Genomic DNA, 20,285 nt, shown 5'->3' on the forward strand with positions numbered 1-20,285 from the left:
AAATAGTGATATATGAAGTGGTTGGCACGTCCCTCTTACTGTAGATTGGTTAACGGTCATATTCTATGCACTTGTAGCTGATGAGGATTAAGTTGAGGCAGCCCGGCCCCTCCCTGCATCAGATAATTTTAGACTTTCAACTGCATCTACAGCAGAAATTTGCAATACACTACTTTGATATATGGAGCTTAGGTGTGAATCCAACCCAGACTGTATAGGGGCAAAGGTCCTATAAGCAATGAGGTTAGAACATAAGAACATAAGAAATAGGAACAGGAGTAGGCCATACGGCCCCTCAAGCCTGCTCTGCTATTCAATAAGATCATGGACTTAGCTCCACTTCCCTGCCCGCTCCCCATAACCCCTTATCGATTAAGAAACCGTCTATTTCTGTCTTAAATTTATTCAATGTCCTAGCTTCCACAGCTCTCTCAGGCAGTGAATTCCATAGATTCACAACCCTCAGAGAGAAGAAATTTTTCTTTGTTCTGTTTTAAATGGGCGGCCCCTTATTCTAAGATCGTGTCCTCTAGTTCGAGTCTCCCCCATCAGTGGAAACATCCTCTCTGCATCCACCCTGTCAAGCCCCCTCATAATCTTATATGTCTTGATAAGATCACCTCTCATTCTTTTGAATTCCAATGAGTGGAGGCCCAACATACACAAACTTTCCTCATAAGTCAACCCCCTCATCCCCGGAATCAACCTAGTGAACCTTCTCTGAACTGCCTCCAAAGCAAGTATATTCTTTCGTAAATATGGAAACCAAAACTGCATACAGTATTCCAGGTGTGGCCTCACCAATACCCTGTATAACTGTAGCAAGACTTCCCTGCTTTTATACTCCATCCCCTTTGCAATAAGAGCCAAGACTCCATTGGCCTTCCTGATTATTTGCTGTACCTGCATACTATCCTTTTGTGTTTTATGCACAAGTACCCCCAGGTCCCGCTGTACTGCGGCACTTTGCAATCTTTCTCCATTTAAATAAAACTTGCTCTTTCATTTTTTTCTGCCTAAGTGCATGACCTCACACTTTCCAACATTATATTCCATCTGCCAAATTTTTGCCCACTCACTTAGCCTGTCTATGTCCTTTTGCAGATTTTTTGTGTCCTCCTCATTCATTGCTTTTCCTCCCATCTTTGTATCATCAGCAAACTTGGCTATATTACATTCAGTCCCTTCTTCCAAGTCGTTAATATCGATTGTAAATAGTTGGTGTCCCAGCACTGATCCCTGTGGCACCCCACTAGTTACTGGTTACCAACCAGAGAATGAACCATTTATCCCGACTCTCTGTTCTCTGTTAGTTAGCCAATCCTCTATCCATGCTAAAATATTACCCCCAATCCCGTGAACTTTCATCTTGTGCAGTAACCTTTTATGTGGCACCTTGTCAAATGCCTTCTGGAAGTCCAAATACACCACATCCACTGGTTCCCTTTATCCACCCTGTTCGTTACATCCTCAGAGAACTCCAGCAAATTTGTCAAACATGACTTCCCTTTCATAAATCCATGCTGACTCTGCCTGACTGAATTTTGCTTTTCCAAATGTCCTGCTACTGCTTCTTTAATAATGGACTCCAACATTTTCCCAACCACAGATGTTAGGCTAACTGGTCTATAGTTTCCCACTTTTTGTCTGCATCCTTTTTTAAATAGGGGCGTTACATTTGCAGTTTTCCAATCTGCTGGGACCTCCCCAGAATCCACGGAATTTTAGTAAATTACAACCAATGCATCCACTATCCCTGCCGCTACTTCTCTTAAGACCCTAGGATGCAAGCCATCAGGTCCAGGGGATTTATCCAGGGCCTTTAGTCCCATTATCTTACTGAGTACCAGCTCCTTAGTGATTGTGATTGTGTTTAGTTCCTCTTCCCGCCACCCCTCCCCCCCCCCCCCCCATAGCCCCTAGTGTAGCCACTGTTGGAATATTGTTAGTGTCCTCTACCATAAAGACTGATACAAAATATTTGTTCAGAGTTTCTGCCATCTCCATGTTCCCCATTACTAATTCCCCGGTCTCGTCCTCTAAGGGACCAACATTTACTTTAACCACTCTTTTCCTTTTTATATACCTATAGAAACTCTTGCTATCAGTTTTTATATTTTGTGCTAGTTTACTTTCATAGTCTATCTTCCCTTTCTTAATCATTTTTTTAGTCGTACTTTGCTGGCTTTTAAAAGCTTCTCAGTCTTCTGTCCTCCCACTAGTTTTGGCCACTTTGTATACCCTTGTTTTTAATTGGATACCGTCCTTTATTTCTTTAGTTAGCCATGGATGGCTATCTTTTCTCTTACACCCTTTCCTCCTCACTGGAATATATTTTTCCTGAGAGTTGTAAATATCTCCTTAAATGTACGCTACTGTTCATCAACCGCCCTGCTCTTTAATCTATTTTCTCAGTCCACTTTATCCAACTCTCCCCTCATATTTTCATAGGCTTCTTTATTTAAGCTTCGTACGCTGGTTAGAGAGCTAACTTTCTCACCCACCATCTGAATTTGAAATTCAATCATGCTATGATCACTCATTCCGAGGGGATCGTTTACTAGGAGATTGTTTATTAATCCTGCCTCATTACACAGGACCAGATCTAAGATAGCCTTCCCCCATTACATGCTACTCAAGGAACCCGTCCCTTACGCACTCTATCAACTCCTCCTCAAGGCTACCCTGATCAATTTGATTTGTCCAATCAATATGGAGGTTAAAATCACCCATGATTATTGCTGTTCCCTTTTTACAAGCCCCCACTATTTCCTGGTTGGACAGTCTCAACCCAGTTCCTAATGGGCATGGAGATACTATTGTGTTCATTTCTATTTACTGCTCCAATAAACTATCTTATAACTAATTTCAGTTGTCCCAATCCCCTTAAATTATGGTGAGATCAAGCATTGAATATGGAACATTCCCACTAATGATGAAGAGCTGCTTTGTCAAGCCCGTATGAATATCATATGAGTAAATATGGAGAAACTGTTTCCAATGGCAGGAGGGCAGAGGTTTAAAATAATTGGCAGAAAAAAGAGGGGAGATGAGGAGAATTTTTTTATATGTAGCAAGTTATGATGATCTGGAATGCACTGCCTGAAAGGATGGTGGAAGCAGATTCAATAGAAACTTTCAAAAGGAAATTGGATAAATAGGTAGAAAGTAAAAATTTGCAGGTCAATGGGTGAAGACGGGGAAGTGAAACTAATAAGATAGCTCTTTCAAAGAACCAGCACAGGCACGATGGGCTGAATAGCATCTTTCTGTGCTATAAGATTCTATGAAGACAAGAGCAACAATGTATTGATACTATCACCTCCAAGATCCCCTTCAAGTCACACAACATTCTGATTTGGCCATATATCACTGTTACTTCAGCATTGCTGGTGACTTTACAGATGTGATCAGTACACAGAATAGAATAAGTATGGGGCCTGGAGTTTCATTTGGAAGGATTCCATGAGCTACATTTTTGTCTCCAGTGAACTGTGCAGTACTGGAAATGCTTATCAGAAAATTAGGCATATCCTGCCTATGGTTTTCCATCTTTTCAATTTAATGGTTGGAAAATTGTTGGTAGTGTGAGCCTAGTTTTCCAATACGTGCTGCTGTGAGGGGGAGTAAGAGAGTAGGGTGGAATGGTGGGAGGGAGCTGGTTAGGGGGTTTGCTGTTGACCAGTACATAAGGGAGCTCCATCAGTGAAGAGGGGAGAAAAAGGGAGGTGGGGGTGAGGCAATTTTGAAAAAATAATAACACTGCATTGAAGAAAAAATAAATATCCATGTTGAAATGAACATACTTGATAAACCTTAGTCTGTTCAGCAGTTCGCATTTGCAGAAAATTGCTCAAGGGTTTGACAACTCAGCACATTGATATCGGACTCCTGTCACCTGTGTTCTTTTTTTACCTTGCTGCTGGCTTTCTCCCAATGTTTGGCTTCAGTGTAGAACGGTTGGCAGGGAAGACATGGTTCCCAGGGTGATGACTAGAACCATTCAGCTGGAATGGTTTACATCCCACCTCAGATGCCATCTGTAGTTAGGCCAGACTCGCATGCTGCTGTAATCAGAAGCAGCGTGCACCCTCATTACCACAACGTTTGCAGCCTTGTGCTTCTGTGAAGCACTTCATTTGCACCGATAATACCTGCTTGAATTGTGCATTTAAAGGGTTCTCAGGGGGATGAAAGAGCTTTCAAGTTTAACAGCAGGGCACTTTATAAATATTAAAATTGGATGAAAGTAAGACTGTTATAGTCATTGATGGATTTGGAAGTTTGCCTGGTTCAGTATACGCCAGTATAAATCATCACAGAATATAAATTCGATTTCCTCTCATGTTCCATAACATAAATCTCATGGTTGTTGAGAAGTTTCAAGCAGAGATCACCCACCTCTCCACCAAAAGGGAGGTGGAAAATCAGAGGGACGAACTTCGCATCATGGAATCATAGAAGTTTACAGCGTGGAAGGAGGCCATTTCGGCCCATCGTGTCCATGCCAGCCAGCAAGAGGCTATCCAGCCTAATCCCACTTTCCTACTCCAGGTCTGTAGCCCTGCAGTTTACGGCACTTCAGGTACTTTTTAAATGTGGTGAGAGTTTCTGCCTCTGCCACCCATTCAGGCAGTGAGTTCCAGACACCCACCACCCTCTGCGTGAAGAAATTTCCCCTCAAATCCCCTCTAAACCTTCTACCAATTACTTTAAATTTATGTCCCCTTGTTGTTGACACCTCTGCAAAGGGAAAAAGGGCTTTCTATCCAGGCCCCTCAAAATGTTATACACCTCAATGAGGTCTCCCCTCAGCCTCCTTTGTTCCAATGAAAACAAATCCAGCCTATCTAATCTGTCCTCATAGCTTAGATTCTCCACTCCCGGCAGCATCCTCGTAAACCACCTCTGTACCCTCTCCAGTGCAATCACATCCTTCCTGTAATGCGGTGACCAGAACTTCACGCAGTCATCATCATCTTAGGCAGTCCCTCGAAGCAAGACTTGCTTCCACTCCAAAAGTGAGTTCTCAGGTGACTGAACAATCCAATATGGGAATTACAGTCTTTGTCACCGGTGGGACAGACGGTCGTTGGAGGAAAGTGTTGGTGGGGTGCCGCACGCTCCTTCCGCTGCCTACACTTGTTTTCTGCATGCTCTCGGCGCCCTCCCGGATGCTCTTCCTCCACTTAGGGCAGTCTTTGGCCAGGGACTTCCAGGTGTCGGTGGGGATGTTGCACTTTATCAAGGAGGCTTTGAGGGTGTCCTTGAAACATTTCCTCTGCCCACCTGGGGCTCACTTGCCGTGTAGGAGTTCCGAGGGGCGATGACGCAGCCCTGTTTAACCCCGGTCTGGACGTGGAATAGGATCTGTAATGGATCCGTTGGTAAGGATCACGGCCTGCATGATCGTGGAGCAGGCGGAGAATGATGACTAACTTTTGAGGGCATCTGAAATGGAGGAGGAAGCTCCATAGACCCTCGCAGTTGACAGTGTCAAAGGCCTTTGTAAGTTCGAAGGCGGCCACATATAAGGGCTGGCGCAGTTCCCTGCATTTGTCTTGCAGCTGTCGTGCTGTAAAAATCATGTCTCTTGTGCCCCATAGTTGACGAAATCTGCACTGTGACTCCAGGAGGAGCTCCTCAGCCACTGGGAGAAGATGTTTGAGGAGGACTCTAGCGACGACTTTCCCAGTGGCTGATAACGGGGAGATTCCTCTGCAGTTGCCGCAGTCGTAATTATCCCCTTTTTTAAAGATGGTCACGATCACTGCACTCTCCTCCCTCCAGATGAGAGCGATGAGGTCATGCATTCGCGCCAACCCTCTTCTCAATCTTCCTCACTGCCATGCTCCAACTTACAGTCAACAAGCTCCCCACTGGAGTGGAACTAAACTACAGAACCAGTGGGAATCTGTTCAACCTTCATCGTCTCCAGGCCAGGTCTAAGACCACTCCAACCTCTGTCGTCGAGCTACAATAGGCGGACGATGCCTGCGTGTGCGCACATACAGAGGCTGAACTACAAGTCATAGACAACGTATTCACTGAGGCGTACGAAAGCATGGGCCTTATGCTAAACATCCGTAAGACAAAGGTCCTCCACCAACTTGTCCCCACCGCTCAGCACTGCCCCCCAGTCATTAAGATCCATGGTGCAGCCCTGGACAATGTGGACCATTTCCCATACCTCGGGAGCCTCTTATCAACAAGAACAGACATTGACAATGAGATTCAACACCGCCTCCAGTGCGCCAGTGCAGCCTTCGGCCGCTTGAGGAAAAGAGTGTTTGAAGACCAGGCCCTCAAATCTGCCACCAAGCTCATGGTCTACAGGGCTGTAGTAATACACGCCCTCTTGTATGGCTCAAAGACATGGGCCATGTACAGTAGACACCTCAAATCGCTGGAGAAATACCACCAACGATGCCTCCGCAACATCCTGAAAATCCCCTGGGAGGACAGACGCACCAATTATAGTGTCCTCGACCAGGCCAACATCCCCAGCATTGAAGCACTGACCACACTTGATCAGCTCCGCTGGGCAGGCCACATTGTTTGCAACCCAGACACGAGACTCCCAAAGTTAGCGCTCTACTCAGAACTCCTTCACGGCAAACGAGCCAAAGGTGGGCAGAGGAAACGTTAGAAGGACACCCTCAAAGCCTCCCTGATAAAGTGCAACGTCCCCACTGATACCTGGAGTCCCTGGCCAAAGACCGCCCTAAGTGGCGAAAGTGCATCCGCGAGGGCGCTGCGCACCTCGAGTCTCAACGCCGAGAGCATGCAGAAATCAAGCGCAGGCAGCGGAAAGAGCGTACAGCAAACCAGTCCCACCCACCCTTTCCCTCAATGACTATCTGTCCCACCTGTGACAGGGACTGTGGTTCTTGTATTGGACTGTTCAGCCACCTAAGAACTCATTTTTAGAGTGAAAGCAAGTCTTCCTCGATTCCGAGAGACTGCTTATGATGATGAGGAGGAGTTCCGAGTAGAGCCCTTGCTTTGGGAGTCTTGTATTGGTCATGCGAACAATGTGGTCCACCCAACGGAGCTGGTCAAGTGTGGTCAGTGCTTCGATGCTGGGGATGTTGGCCTGATCAAGAACACTGACGTTGTGCGTCTGTCCTCCCAGGGGATTTGCAGGATCTTGCGGAGACATAGTTGGTGGTATTTCTCCAGCGATTTGAGGTGTCTACTGTATATAGTTCACATCTCTGAGCCATACAGGAGGACGGGTATCACTACACCGTTGTAGACCATAAGCTTGGTGCCAGATTTGAGGGTTTATACTATTCATCTACTATTCACTACTCTGTCAACTTGACTCGGTTGGTAGCACTATTGATTCTGGGCCAGCAGATTTGGGTTTCAGCCCCTTTCTGAACTCTTGATCCAGCCTGATGGTAGGCTGCATTGTTCGTGGAGGCAATGTCCCTTTTTTTGTAACTTCAAACCAAGGTCCCATCTGCCTGCCAGGTGGACATTAACAATTCTCTGAAATCAAAGGAAGAACAGACTGTTTTTCCAATGCCTGAGCCATCATTCCTCCTCAAACTACACCATCAAATAATCAGATTAACTGCTTAGTTATCTCATTGCTGTTTGTGGCACATTTCTGTTGGAGAATTACAGAAAGCTAATACATAAATGGAAATATTTCTCTTTTTTTTTGCTAGTCCACAATAAAATACGTTCTATTACACAGCTTATCTGCTGCAGAAACCCTCATCCATGCCTTTGTTACCTCTAGATTTGACCATTCCAGTGTGCTCCTAGTCAGCCTCCCTAGTTCTACTTGAGGTCATCCAAACTCCCACCAAATCCCACTCACACATGTGCTCACTGACCTAAATTGGCTCCCAGTTAAGCAATGCCTCGATTTTAAAGTTTTCATCCTTTTTTTCAAATCTCTCCATGACCTCACCCCCTCCCTATTTCTGTAATATCCTGCAGCCCTATAATCACCCAAGATCTCTACGTTCCACCAAGTCTGGCCTCTTGAACATTCCCGATTTTAATTGCTCCAACATTGGCGGCCGTGCTTTCAACTGCCTAGGTCCTAAGCTCTGGAATTCCCTCCCTAAATCTTACTACTTCTCCTTCCTCCTTTAAGACACTCCTTAAAACCTACCTCTTTGACCAAGCTTTTTGGTCATCTGCCCTAACATCTCTTTATATGGCTTGGTATCAAATTGTGTTTTTTGATAACACTCCTGTGAAGCACCTTGGGATGTTTTATTATGTTAAAGGCACGATATAAATGTAAGTTGTTGTTGTTACTGTTGTTAGTGGCACTTGTAATGTGGCTTGAGGACTATTTGCAGCCTGTTTTCCCCTTGACTATACTCAATATTGTACCTTGCATCTCTAAACTTCTATCCATAGCTAGCCATCTCTGGGTTACTGATGTAGTCAAGATAAAAAATGAACGTAGACATAGGACAGAGAGAAAAGGAAATAGATAGGTAGATAATTGGGATTCTGGCCCTTAATAAAAAGTTAGAGTAAACCAACTGTAAATATGAACATCTGCTATAGCTATCCATTAATCATTACTGTCTTGTATTTTCACATCTGTAGTACCACACTCTCAAGGTGTCACGTATAGATAGGGCAAAAAAAATTGGCTCAAATATCCAATTGAGTAAATACCAATCAAACAGAAACCAGTTTTATTCACTAGATAGGAAAAGCTCCCAAACACAATCAGTAACCATCACAAAGTCAATTCAAATAACAATCGGGAGAGATGTAAAACTGGCTGCTGATCCACTATCACAAGTTTTACACTATCGCACAAAGACAAACACTACCCCCAATATATTTTTGCATTATTTTATGTTTTCATTGTGTTTTGCAAGCTCTGAAAATGAAAAACATATCACCAGACCTTTTATTCAAATAATTTCTACACAGTGTAGTCAAAATGTACTAGTGTGATTTGCATTAACTTTGAGATCCAGGCAACATTTCTTTTAATCACCCACTTTCAACTTAATTTTACAAATATTGAAGTTGAGTATATTGAGATTTGATTTATTGTCTTTTTGTAATCCATTCTATTATAGTTACAATTCACTTTGTATCAGCTACTGGCTTTTTAATGATTATGGGGTGGGAATTGCGGTCGGAGGCTTGCCATGGGCGAACACCTCCAAACCAGAAGAAATTACACACCTACAGTGCTTCCGGACCTTTGAAAACTTGTGCTCCTGGGCCTGCAGGCGTAGGCCTGTGTAAAGGCCCACGTATCCCAGCAAGCGCACGGTTCACAAGCGTCCTTGGGATCAGCCAGCCCAACCAATCAAAAAGAGGGATTAATTCCTATAAGCATAATAGGAATCACCAAAAACACACACTTTCACAGCACTGAAACAAAAAGAAATCATCACATTCAAAATTAATTAAAATACAATTTAATTAAACATTTAAAACCAAAATTTAACTTTTTGAAAAATAAATTAAACATTTTTAAAGGGGCCAAAAATAACTTAAACTAATTTTAAACGTTTTTGTATATTTAATTCATTTGAAAAAAATTATTTTAATATTTATTTCAACCCTTATGCTGGTAAAAGAAGGACTCATGCCTGCTTTTACAACATCAATCACTTGCATTAATTGTTGTGTATCTGTAAAGCATGCACTCCCATGTTCCACCACCAGGGAGTGCATCCCCTGAAGTCCCAAGGGACCCCAGCATCCCTTGGGAGCACTGTATATAAGCCGGTTCCTAAGGTCTGAGACTGACTCTGGAGTGTCTTAATAAAGACTGAGATCACTGTTATTTTAACCTCCCTATGTGCAGTCTCATCTTTGTTAGGAACACAATAACTGGCGATGTGTATGCGAATCCAATGCAAAGATGCAGCAAACTGTGGGCATCCTGGAGAAGTTCTCGGAGGGTGAGGACTGGGAAGCCAATGTCAAATGGCTAGACCAGTACCTTGTAGCCAACGAGCTGGACGGAGAAGGAAGCGCTGCAAAAAGGAGAGAGGTTCTCCTCACAGTCTGCAGGGCACCGACCTACAGCCTCATGAAGAATCTTCTGGCTCTGGTGAAACCCACAGATAAGTCATATGAGGAGCTGTGTACGTTGGTTCGGGTGCTTCTTAACCCGAGGGAGAGGGTGCTGATGGTGAGGCATCGGTTCTACACGTGCCAGCGATCTGAAGGTCAGGAAGTGGCGAGCTACTTTGCTGAGCTAAGGCAACTTGCAGGACAATGTGAGTTTGATGGCTATCTGGAGCAAATGCTTAGAGACTTTTTTGTACTGGGCATTGGCCACGAGACCATCCTACGAAAACTTTTGACTGTAGAGACACTGACCCTCAGTAAGGCCATTGCGATAGCACAGGCGTTTATGTCCACCAGTGATAACACCAAACGAATCTCTCAGCACACAAGCAATGTTCATAAATTAACTGGAATTGTGTTTGCGAGCAGAAATGTACAAGGCAGAAACTACGAGTTTGCAACTGCCTGCAGGCCTCAGGTGACCCAGATGACTCAGAGTCCGCAACAAAGGATGAATGCAAGGCAATTCACACCTTGTTGGCGTTGTGGAGGCTTCCATTCAGCCTATTCATGCCGCTTCAAAGGGTATGTTTGCAAGAGCTGTGGAACAATGGGGCACCTTCAACGAGCTTGCAGAGCAGCTGCAAGCTCTGCAAAATCTGCTAACCACCACGTGGCAGAGGAAGATCGGTCCATGGTGGATCAAAGCAATTTCGAGCCTCAGAGAGAGGAGGCAGATGCTGAAGTACATGGGGTGCACACATTTTCGACGAAATGTCCACCTATAATGCTAAATGTAAAATTGAATGGCTTACCCGTAGCCATGGAACTGGACATCATGAGTAAAAAGATGTTTGAGAGACTGTGGTGGAACAAGGCATTCAGACCAGTCCTGAGCCCCATCCACACGAAACTGAGAACATACACCAAAGAGCTCATCACTGTCCTAGGCAACGCCATGGTCAAGGTCACCTACGAGGGCACGGTGCACAAACTGCCACTCTGAATTGTCCCGGGCGATGGCCCCACACTACTTGGAAGGAGCTGGCTGGGCAAAATCCGCTGGAACTGGGATGACAACCGAGCGCTATCACATGTCGATGAGGCCTCATGTACCCAGGTTCTTCACAAATTTCCTTCCCTTTTTGAGCAGGCATTGGAAACTTTTCTGGGGTGAAGGTGCGGATCCACTTGGTCCCAGAGGCACGACCCATTCACCACAATATGCGAGCGGTACCTCACATGATGAGGGAGAGAGTGGAAATTGAGCTGGACAGGCTGCAACACGAGGGCATCATCTCCCGAGTGGAATTCAGCGAGTGGGCCAGTCCGATTGTTCCAGGACTCAAAAGTGATGGCAAGGTCAGGATTTGCGTCGATTATAAAGTAACTATTAATCGTTTCTCGCAATAGGACCAATACCCGCTACCTAAGACAGACGACTTATTTGCGACGCTCGCAGGAGGCAAGACGTTCACCAAGCTCGACCTGACTTCGGCCTACATGATGCAGGAGCTGGAGGAGTCTTCGAAGGGCCTCACCTGCATCTACACGCACAAGGGACTGTTCATCTACAACAGATGCCCGTTTGGAATTCGGTCGGCTGCAGCAATCTTCCAGAGAAACATGAAGAGCCTACTCAAGTCTGTACTATGCACGGTCGTTTATCAGGACGACATATTGGTCACGGGTCGAGTCACCGTCGAGCACCTACAAAACCTGGAGGAGGTCCTCCAGTGACTGGATCGCGTAGGGCTGCGGCTGAAGAGGTCGAAATGCATCTTCATGGCAACAGAAGTGGAGTTTTTGGGGAGAAAGATCGCGGCGGATGGCATTTGGCCCACAGGCGCCAAGACAGAGGCTATCAGGAACACGCCCAGGCCACAGAACGTCACGGAGCTGCGGTCGTTCCTGGGACGACTCAACTATTTTGGTAACTTCCTTTTAGAGCCCCTGCATGTGTTATTGCATAAAGGTGAGAACTGGGTATGGGGAAAAAAACCAAGTAATTGCTTTTGAGAAAGCCAGAAACATTTTATGCTTCAACAAGCTGCTTGTATTGTACAACCCCTGTAAAAGACTTGTGCTAGCATGTGATGAGTCGTCGTACGGAGTCAGGTGTGTATTACAACAAGCTAACGATGCGGGGAAGTTGCAACCTGTCGCCTATGCCTCCAGGAGCTTGTCTAAGGCCGAGAGAGCCTACAGCATGATTGAGAAAGAGGCATTAGCGTGTGTGTTCGGGGTAAAGAAAATGCATCAGTACCTGTTTGGCCTCAAATTTGAGCTGGAAACTGATCACAAGCCCCTCATATCCCTGTTCGCTGAAAACAAGGGGATAAATACTAATGCCTCAGCCCACATACAAAGGTGGGCACTCATGCTATCAGCGTATAACTATACCATCCGCCACAGGCCAGGCACCGAGAACTGTGTGGATGCTCTCAATCGGCTACCATTGCCCACCACGGGGGTGGAAATGGCACAGCCTTCAAACTTGTTGATGGTCATGGAAGCGTTTGAAAATGATAAATCACCTGTCACGGCCCGCCGGATTAGGGCTTGAACCAGCCAAGATCCTCTGCTGTCCCTAGTAAAAAACTGTGTACTGCATGGAAGCTGGCCAGCATCCCCGTTGAAATGCAAGAGCTAATCAAGCCATTCCAGCGGCAAAAGGACGAGCTGTCCATTCAAGCAGACTGCCTGTTGTGGGGTAACGGCGTAGTGCTACCCTAAAAGGGCAGGGAGACCTTCATCTCGGATCTCCACAGCACACACCCGGGTATAGTAATGATGAAAGCAATAGCCAGATCACATGTGTGGTGGCCCATTATTGACTCGGACTTGGAGTCTTGTGCATAGCAATGCAGCATGTATGCTCAGTTGAGCAATGCGCCCAGAGAGGCACCACTAAGTTTGTGGTCCTGGCCCTCCAGACCATGGTCAAGGATCCATGTCGACTATGCGGGCCCGTTTCTCGGTAAAATGTTCCTGGTGGTGGTGGATGCTTTTTCAAAATGGATTGAATGTGAAATAATGTCTGGAAGCACCGCCACCACCACCATTGAAAGCCTGAGGGCCATGTTTGCCATCCACGGCCTGCCTGACATACTGGTCAGTGACAACGGGCCATATTTCACTCGTGCCGAATTTAAAGAATTCATGACCTGCAATGGGATCAAACATGTCACATCGGCCCTGTTTAAAACCAGCCTCCAATGGGCAGGCAGAGCGGGCAGTACAAACAATCAAACAGAGCCTTAAATGAGTCACAGAAGGCTCACTCCAAACCCGCCTGTCCCGAGTACTGCTCAGCTACCGCATGAGACCCCACTCACTCACAGGGGTGCCCCCAGCTGAACTACTCATGAAAAGGACACTTAAAACCAGACTCTCGCTGGTTCACCCCAACCTGCATGATCAGTTAGAGAGCAGGCGGCAGCAACAAAATGTAAACGATAGTCGCGCCACTGTGTCACGGGAAATTGATCTGAATGACCCTGTGTATGTGCTAAACTATGGACATGGTCCTAAGTGGATTGTGGGCACGGCCATAGCTAAAGAAGGGACTAGGGTGTTTGTAGTCAAACTAGACAATGGACAAATTTGCAGAAAGCACCTGGACCAAATGAGGCTGCGGTTCACAGACCACCCTGAACAACCCATAGCAGACACCACCTTTTTCGAGCCACAACACACACCCAAAGGATCAACGACACCATCCCGGACCAGAGAATCGAACCCATCATGCCCAACAGCCCAGCAAGGCCATGCTCACCCAGCAGTCCTGCAGGGCCAACAACACGCCAGCCCAGCGAGGGCACAGCCAACAGACATTTGTACCAAGGCAGTCCACCAGGGAAAGAAAGGCTCCCGACCTTGTTAATAGTTTTCACTTTGACTTTGCTTATATACAGTGCTCCCAGCATCCCTTGGGAGCACTGTATATAAGCCGGCCCCTAAGGCCTGTTCCTCACTCTGGAGTGTCTTAATAAAGACTGAAGTCACTGTTACTTTAACCTCCCTGTGTGCAGTCTCATCTGTGTTAGGAACACAATATTTATATTGCGCCTTTAACGAAGGAAAATGTCCCAATGCGCTTCACAGGAGTATTATGAGACAAAAAGTTTGACACTGAGCCACTTAAGGAGAAATTAGTGCAGGTGACAAAAAGCTTGGTCAAAGGTGTAAGTTTTAAGGAGCATCTTGAAGGTGGAAAGAGGTAGAGAGTTTTAGACCGTGAATTCCAGTGCTTGGGGCCTAGACAACAGAAGGCACATCCACCAATTATAATCAGGGATGCTCAAGAGGGCAGAATTAGGAGAGCGCAGACATCTCGGGGGTTGTGATGCCGAAGGAGATTGCAGAATAGAGAAGGGCGAGGCCATGGCATAAAAAGATTTGAAAATAAGGATGAGAATTTTGAAATCGAGGCGTTGCTTAAACGGGAGCAAATGTAGGTCAGCGAGCACAGGGGTAATGGATGAGCGAGACTTGGTGCGAGTTGGAACATGGGCAGCCGAGTTTTGGGTTACCTCTACCTCTAGTTTACGTAGGGTAGAATGTGGGAGGCCAACCAGGAATGCATTGGAATAGTCAAGTCTAGAGATAGCAAAGGCATGGATGAGGGCTTCAGCAGCGGATGAACTGAGGCAAGGGCAGAGACGGGCGATGTTATGGAGGTGGAAATAGGCGGCCTTAGTTATGCTGCGGATATGTGGTTGAAAGCTCATTTCAGGGTCAAATATGACACCAAGATTGCGAACAATTTGGATCAGCCTCAGATAGAAGTTGGGGAGAAGGATGGAGTCAATGGCTAGGGAACGGGGTTTGTGGCGGGGATCGCAAACAATGACTTTGGACTTCCCAATATTCAATTGGAGAAAATTTCTGCTCATCCAGAACTGGATGTCGGACAAACAGCCTGACAATTTAGAGACTGTGGAGGGGTCAAGAGAAGTGATGGAGCCGGGTGTTATCAGCGTACATGTGGAAACTGATGCTGTGTTTTTGGATGATGTCGCCAAGGGGCAGCATCATCCGAAAACACCAGGCGTAAGAGTTTCGTGGACACTCACTGAACGGTAGTTGGGTAAATAGCCCAACTCTGCACCAGCATATGTCCATTTCCTGCGGATGGGTATGGTCTGTCAAGCAGAATCTCGACAGTTTGTAAATTCCGGGTTTTTGCGCATTGCGTGCGGAACCCCGGAACATGCGGGGCACTTACCCAACAGTGCCATGGGAATGCCTTCACCAAACGGACTGCAGCAGTTCAAGAAGGCGGCTCAGCACTACCTTTTCAAAGGCAACTAGTGATGGCCAATAATTGCTGTCCTTGCTAGCATCGTCCATATCCCAACAATGAATATAAAAAAATCTGAGCTGACACTTAATATAGTAATAAGGGAGTGCTCCATTGCCAAAGGTGTTGTCCTTTGAATGAGACATTAAATCGAGGTTCTGCCTGTTCCCTGGTTCAGGTACACAGTTTGACTGATCATTCATCTCGTTGCTGTTCGAGGAATTTTGAGCGGGCGAAATGGCTGCTGCCACATTTGTCCGCTTAATTTCAGGGTGACTCTATGGGCCCAAATTTGGCCTACCCGTTTTTTCGGCGCACTCACCGGCGATGCGCGACTTCCTTGGGTGAAAACGGCGTCGAAAATATCTCCCCGGATTCTGGCCGTTTTGTGGCCTCTCCCATGGCTTGGTGCGGCGGGAAACAGTCCTGGCAACTCAATGTATGTGCATTGGAGGTTTCGCGTATGTGCAGTAGCTCCTGCCACCAGCCGTGCTGCAGCATGGGACCTGATGCGTCCCGCCCCTCTCCCCGGACAAGTGGCCCCACGACACGCGCCGAGCTGGCTGCTGGAATAGTCAGAGAGAGTCAGATCACTGGAATAGAGAGAGGGACAGATCTCTGGAATAGAGAGAGAGAGTCAGATTGCTGGAATAGAGAGAGAGAGTCAGATTGCTGGAATAGAGAGAGAGAGTCAGATCGCTGGAATAGAGAGAGAGTCAGATTGCTGGAATAGAGAGAGAGAGTCAGATTGCTGGAATAGAGAGAGAGTCAGATTGCTGGAATAGAGAGAATGAGAGTCAGATCGCTGGAATAGAGAGAATGAGAGTCAGATCACTAGAATAGAGAGAGAGAGTCAGATCGCTGGAATAGAGAGAGAGAGTCAGATCGCTGGAATAGAGAGAGAGAGTCAGATCGCTGGAATAGAGAGAGAGAGTCAGACCGCTGGAATAGAGAGAGAGAGTCAGATCGCTGGAATAGAGAGAGAGAGTCAGATCGCTGGAATAGAGAGAGAGAGTCAGATCGCTGGAATAGAGAGAGAGAGTCAGATTGCTGGAATAGAGAGAGAGAGTCAGATTGCTGGAATAGAGAGAAAGAGTCAGATCGCTGGAATAGAGAGAAAGAGTCAGATCACTGGAATAGAGAGAGAGAGAGAGTCAGATCGCTGGAATAGAGAGAGAGAGTCAGATCACTGGGATAGAGAGAGAGAGAGAGTCAGATCGCTGGAATAGAGAGAGAGAGTCAGATTTGTGGAATAGAGAGAGAGAGTCAGATTTGTGGAATAGAGAGAGAGTCAGATTGCTGGAATAGAGAGAGAGAGAGAGAGAGAGTCAGATCACTGGAATAGAGAGAGAGAGTCAGATCGCTGGAATAGAGAGAGAGAGTCAGATCACTGGAATAGAGAGAGAGAGTCAGATCACTGGAATAGAGAGAGAGAGTCAGATCACTGGAATAGAGAGAGAGAGTCAGATCACTGGAATAGAGAGAGAGTCAGATTGCTGGAATAGAGAGAGAGTCAGATTGCTGGAATAGAGAGAGAGTCAGATTGCTGGAATAGAGAGAGAGTCAGATTGCTGGAATAGAGAGAGAGTCAGATTGCTGGAATAGAGAGAGAGTCAGATTGCTGGAATAGAGAGAGAGTCAGATCGCTGGAATAGAGAGAGAGTCAGATCGCTGGAATAGAGAGAGAGTCAGATCGCTGGAATAGAGAGAGAGAGTCAGATCGCTGGAATAGAGAGAGAGAGAGAGTCAGATCACGAATAGAGAGAGGGAGAGTCAGATCTCTGGAATAGAGAGAGAGAGAGTCAGATCTCTGGAATAGAGAGAGAGAGAGTCAGATCGCTGGAATAGAGAGAGAGAGAGTCAGTTCCCTGTGCTCTCCCGCCCGGTTGTCCTGCCCGCACCGATCCCCGGCCAAGTGGCCTCTCGCACCGGCCGGCCCGCTGACTTCCCGGGCCCGAGTTAGGAAGATAGGACTTAAGTTTTATTTTTTATTTCTTCTTGATGGTTTTTATGCTTCTTGAAGTGCTTTGTTTCGTGCTTTGTAAGGTCCTCTCTGCTTCCCTTCCCGCCCCTATCTCTGGCTACCTGCGCTGATTTCTTATTTCTCCGCAAGGGTTTTCTGTGCGGCTACAAGTAGCCACATACACTGGCCTAAATTAGTTTTGAGCAACTATTAGCCGTCCAAAGTGGCTGAAATGGCCAAAACTGGCATAGGTGGCTGGCAACGCCCCCTTTTGAAAAAAAACAAACTAAACTAAAAAAATCCTAACTAACTCACTTACACTGGCGCAAATTGAATGTGCAAAATGTGGATTTTTACGATACTCCAGAAAAATCAAGTTGCTCAAAAAAAAAAACAGAGCAACTCCTGGCCAATTTTTAGCCCAATATATGTGAGTTTTTTTCTGAGGGATGTAATAACATGATAGATGAGATGTTGTGTAAATGCACGTCTTTTTTGTTGGGTTCCTGGGAAATTTGAGACAATTAGAAAATCTTGACAGTTATTTTGTGTTATGGTCAGATTTAAAGTGTGGCCTACTAGACTACTATAGTCATGAGAATACTAATATAGAATAAACAGATATCTTGTGTTGTTGCTCACAGAAGTGATGCTGTAAATTTTGCAGATTACACCAAAGTAGGAAGGCGCCCAAAGACTACTGAATGAGCTAAACAAAATACGTTAGTGAGTGAAACAATAGCAGATGCAAATTAATGTAGAGAAGCGTAAAGTATTGCACAGAGGAGGGAAAAATAGGCAGGATGCATACTTCACGAATGGTGTTGAAATACTTAGGAGTCCTAGTGGATTCAACGCTCAACATGTCCCGCAACATGTACAAAGAAGAAATCAACAAAGTCAATTGATTGTTGAACTACATAGCCAGAACAGTAGAATATGTCAGAGAAATAGTGATTAAACTGTACAGTGCTCTGGGCAGGTCAAACCATGAATTACTCTATTCAGTTCTGGTTGCTGAGAAACAAGGAAGACATTCAAATGTTGGAGGCAGTGCAGAAAAGAGCGACAAGGGTGATTCCTAGTATCAGGGGTCTGAGTTGTGATGAAAGACTAGAGAAACTGGGTTTTTCAGCCTGGAAAGGAGGCTTCTGAGAAATGATAAGAAAGTAAATAGCATAGAAAATGTTTAATATTTTAAATTAAACAGTGAAAGTAGCACAATGGGACACAAGCTCAAAGTAGTAAAATGTAGATAAATGAAAGAAAGAACGACTTGCCTTTATAAAGCGCCTTTTGAAGTGCAGTCACTGTTGCAATGTAGGAAACGCAGCAGATATTTGCACACAGCAAGTGCCCACAAACAGCAATATGATAATGACCAGATAATCTGTTCTTTTAGTGATGTTGATTGAGGAATAAATATTGGCTTCGAAATAGTGCCATAGGATCTTTTACATCCATCTGAGAGAGCAGATGGTCCCTCGGTTTGTAACATCTCATCCAAAAGACTGCACCTCTGACAATGTAGCACTGCCTCAGTACTGCACTGGAGTGCCAACTTTAATTTTTGTGCAAGTCCCTGGAGTGAGACTTGAACCCACAACCTACTGACTCAGAGTCAAGGGTATGACTAACTGAGCCACCACTGACACAGGAACAGAGTAATCAAACTTCGGGCAAAGTAGTAGAGGCAACAACCTGACAATCATTTAAGCAACACTGAGGGGATTGTTTTGGATGAATAGATTAAGATGGGCCAAATGGCTTTCCTCATCCCAAGTATCTTGTTCCAAAGAGCGCTGGTAAGTTGCGGGAGTGAGGGGTGGGTAAACAAAGCCACTAAAAGGATTGGAATAGAAGTTTACGAGAGATGTGCTTGGAGACAATGAAGTAAGTGTTTCCAAGGAAACTAAATAGTGTTTTGCTTATTTACTGAAGGTAGATAAGTAAAGAAATACATTTGTTCTCCTCCCATACCACAGATCCATAAATAAAACTGCAAATGTACTGTAATGTAATTGCACAAACAACTGCTTAAATATAGTTACATCACTCTTCCTGTCTGTGTGCCTCAGATAAAGTCCAAAAGTTTGTACTTTTCAGTGTTTTCGCAGCCCCAGGGGCAGCTTGCCGGTCACAGAAATATTAGCTGGCCCAGACACCCACCGAGGTCCTCAGGACAGTACGGGGGGGGGGGGGGGGGCAGGCTGTTTCTGTCATACATTTAATGTGAAGCTGGAAGGAGCACTCCTGCTCTTTCTCACTCCACAGTGAGGTAAGTAAAAAAAGTTCAAACTTACCTTTTGAGTAGCAACCTGCAGCGGTCCCTTTAGCGACAGTTAGTTTGGCTGCCGAGCACCTGAGAATATCGAGCGCAGTTTGAATGGCAAATGGTGGGAAGCTCGGAACTGTGGAGGAGCAGAGAGATTTAGATGTCCATGTACAGACATCACTAAAACCTAGTGGACAGGTGCAAAAAAAAAAAATTTAAGAGGCTAACAGAATGTCATACGACAATTGTATAGAGCTCTGGCGAGACCACAACTGGAGTACTGTGTTCAATTCTGGGCACTGCACCTCAGGAAGGATAGATTGGCCTTGGAGGGCCAAGGATTCACCAGAATGATACCAGAGCTAAAAGGGTGAAATTATGAGGACAGGTTGCAAAGACAAGGCTTGTATTTTCTCGAGGATAGAAGATTAAGGGGTGAATTAACTGAGTTGTTTAAGATGATGAATGCATTTATTGGGGAAGATAGAAACTATTTCCTCTGGTGGTGGTGTCCACAACAAGGGAACATTACCTTAAAATTAGAGCTGGGCTGTTCAGATGTGATGTCAGGAAGCACTTCTTCATCAAAAGGGCAGTGGAAATCTCAAACTCGCTTCCCCCAAAATGCGGTTACGGTTAGGTGAACTGAAAATGTCAATTTTGAACCAAGGCAGGTAAATGGATTTAAGGCACAGATCAGGCAAGAATGGTCTACGTTCCTA

The 20,285-nt window shown here is 45.6% G+C and overlaps 1 protein-coding gene across 1 annotated transcript in view; it reads left to right on the top strand.

Annotated features, from left to right (window-relative positions):
• Positions 1–20,285, top strand: part of tg (thyroglobulin) — a 621,247-nt gene that overhangs the window by 533,771 nt on the left and 67,191 nt on the right. The gene's annotated exons all lie outside the window — the stretch shown is intronic.

Source organism: Pristiophorus japonicus, chromosome 1 (assembly GCF_044704955.1).
Source record: "Pristiophorus japonicus isolate sPriJap1 chromosome 1, sPriJap1.hap1, whole genome shotgun sequence".
NCBI lineage: Eukaryota > Metazoa > Chordata > Chondrichthyes > Pristiophoridae > Pristiophorus > Pristiophorus japonicus.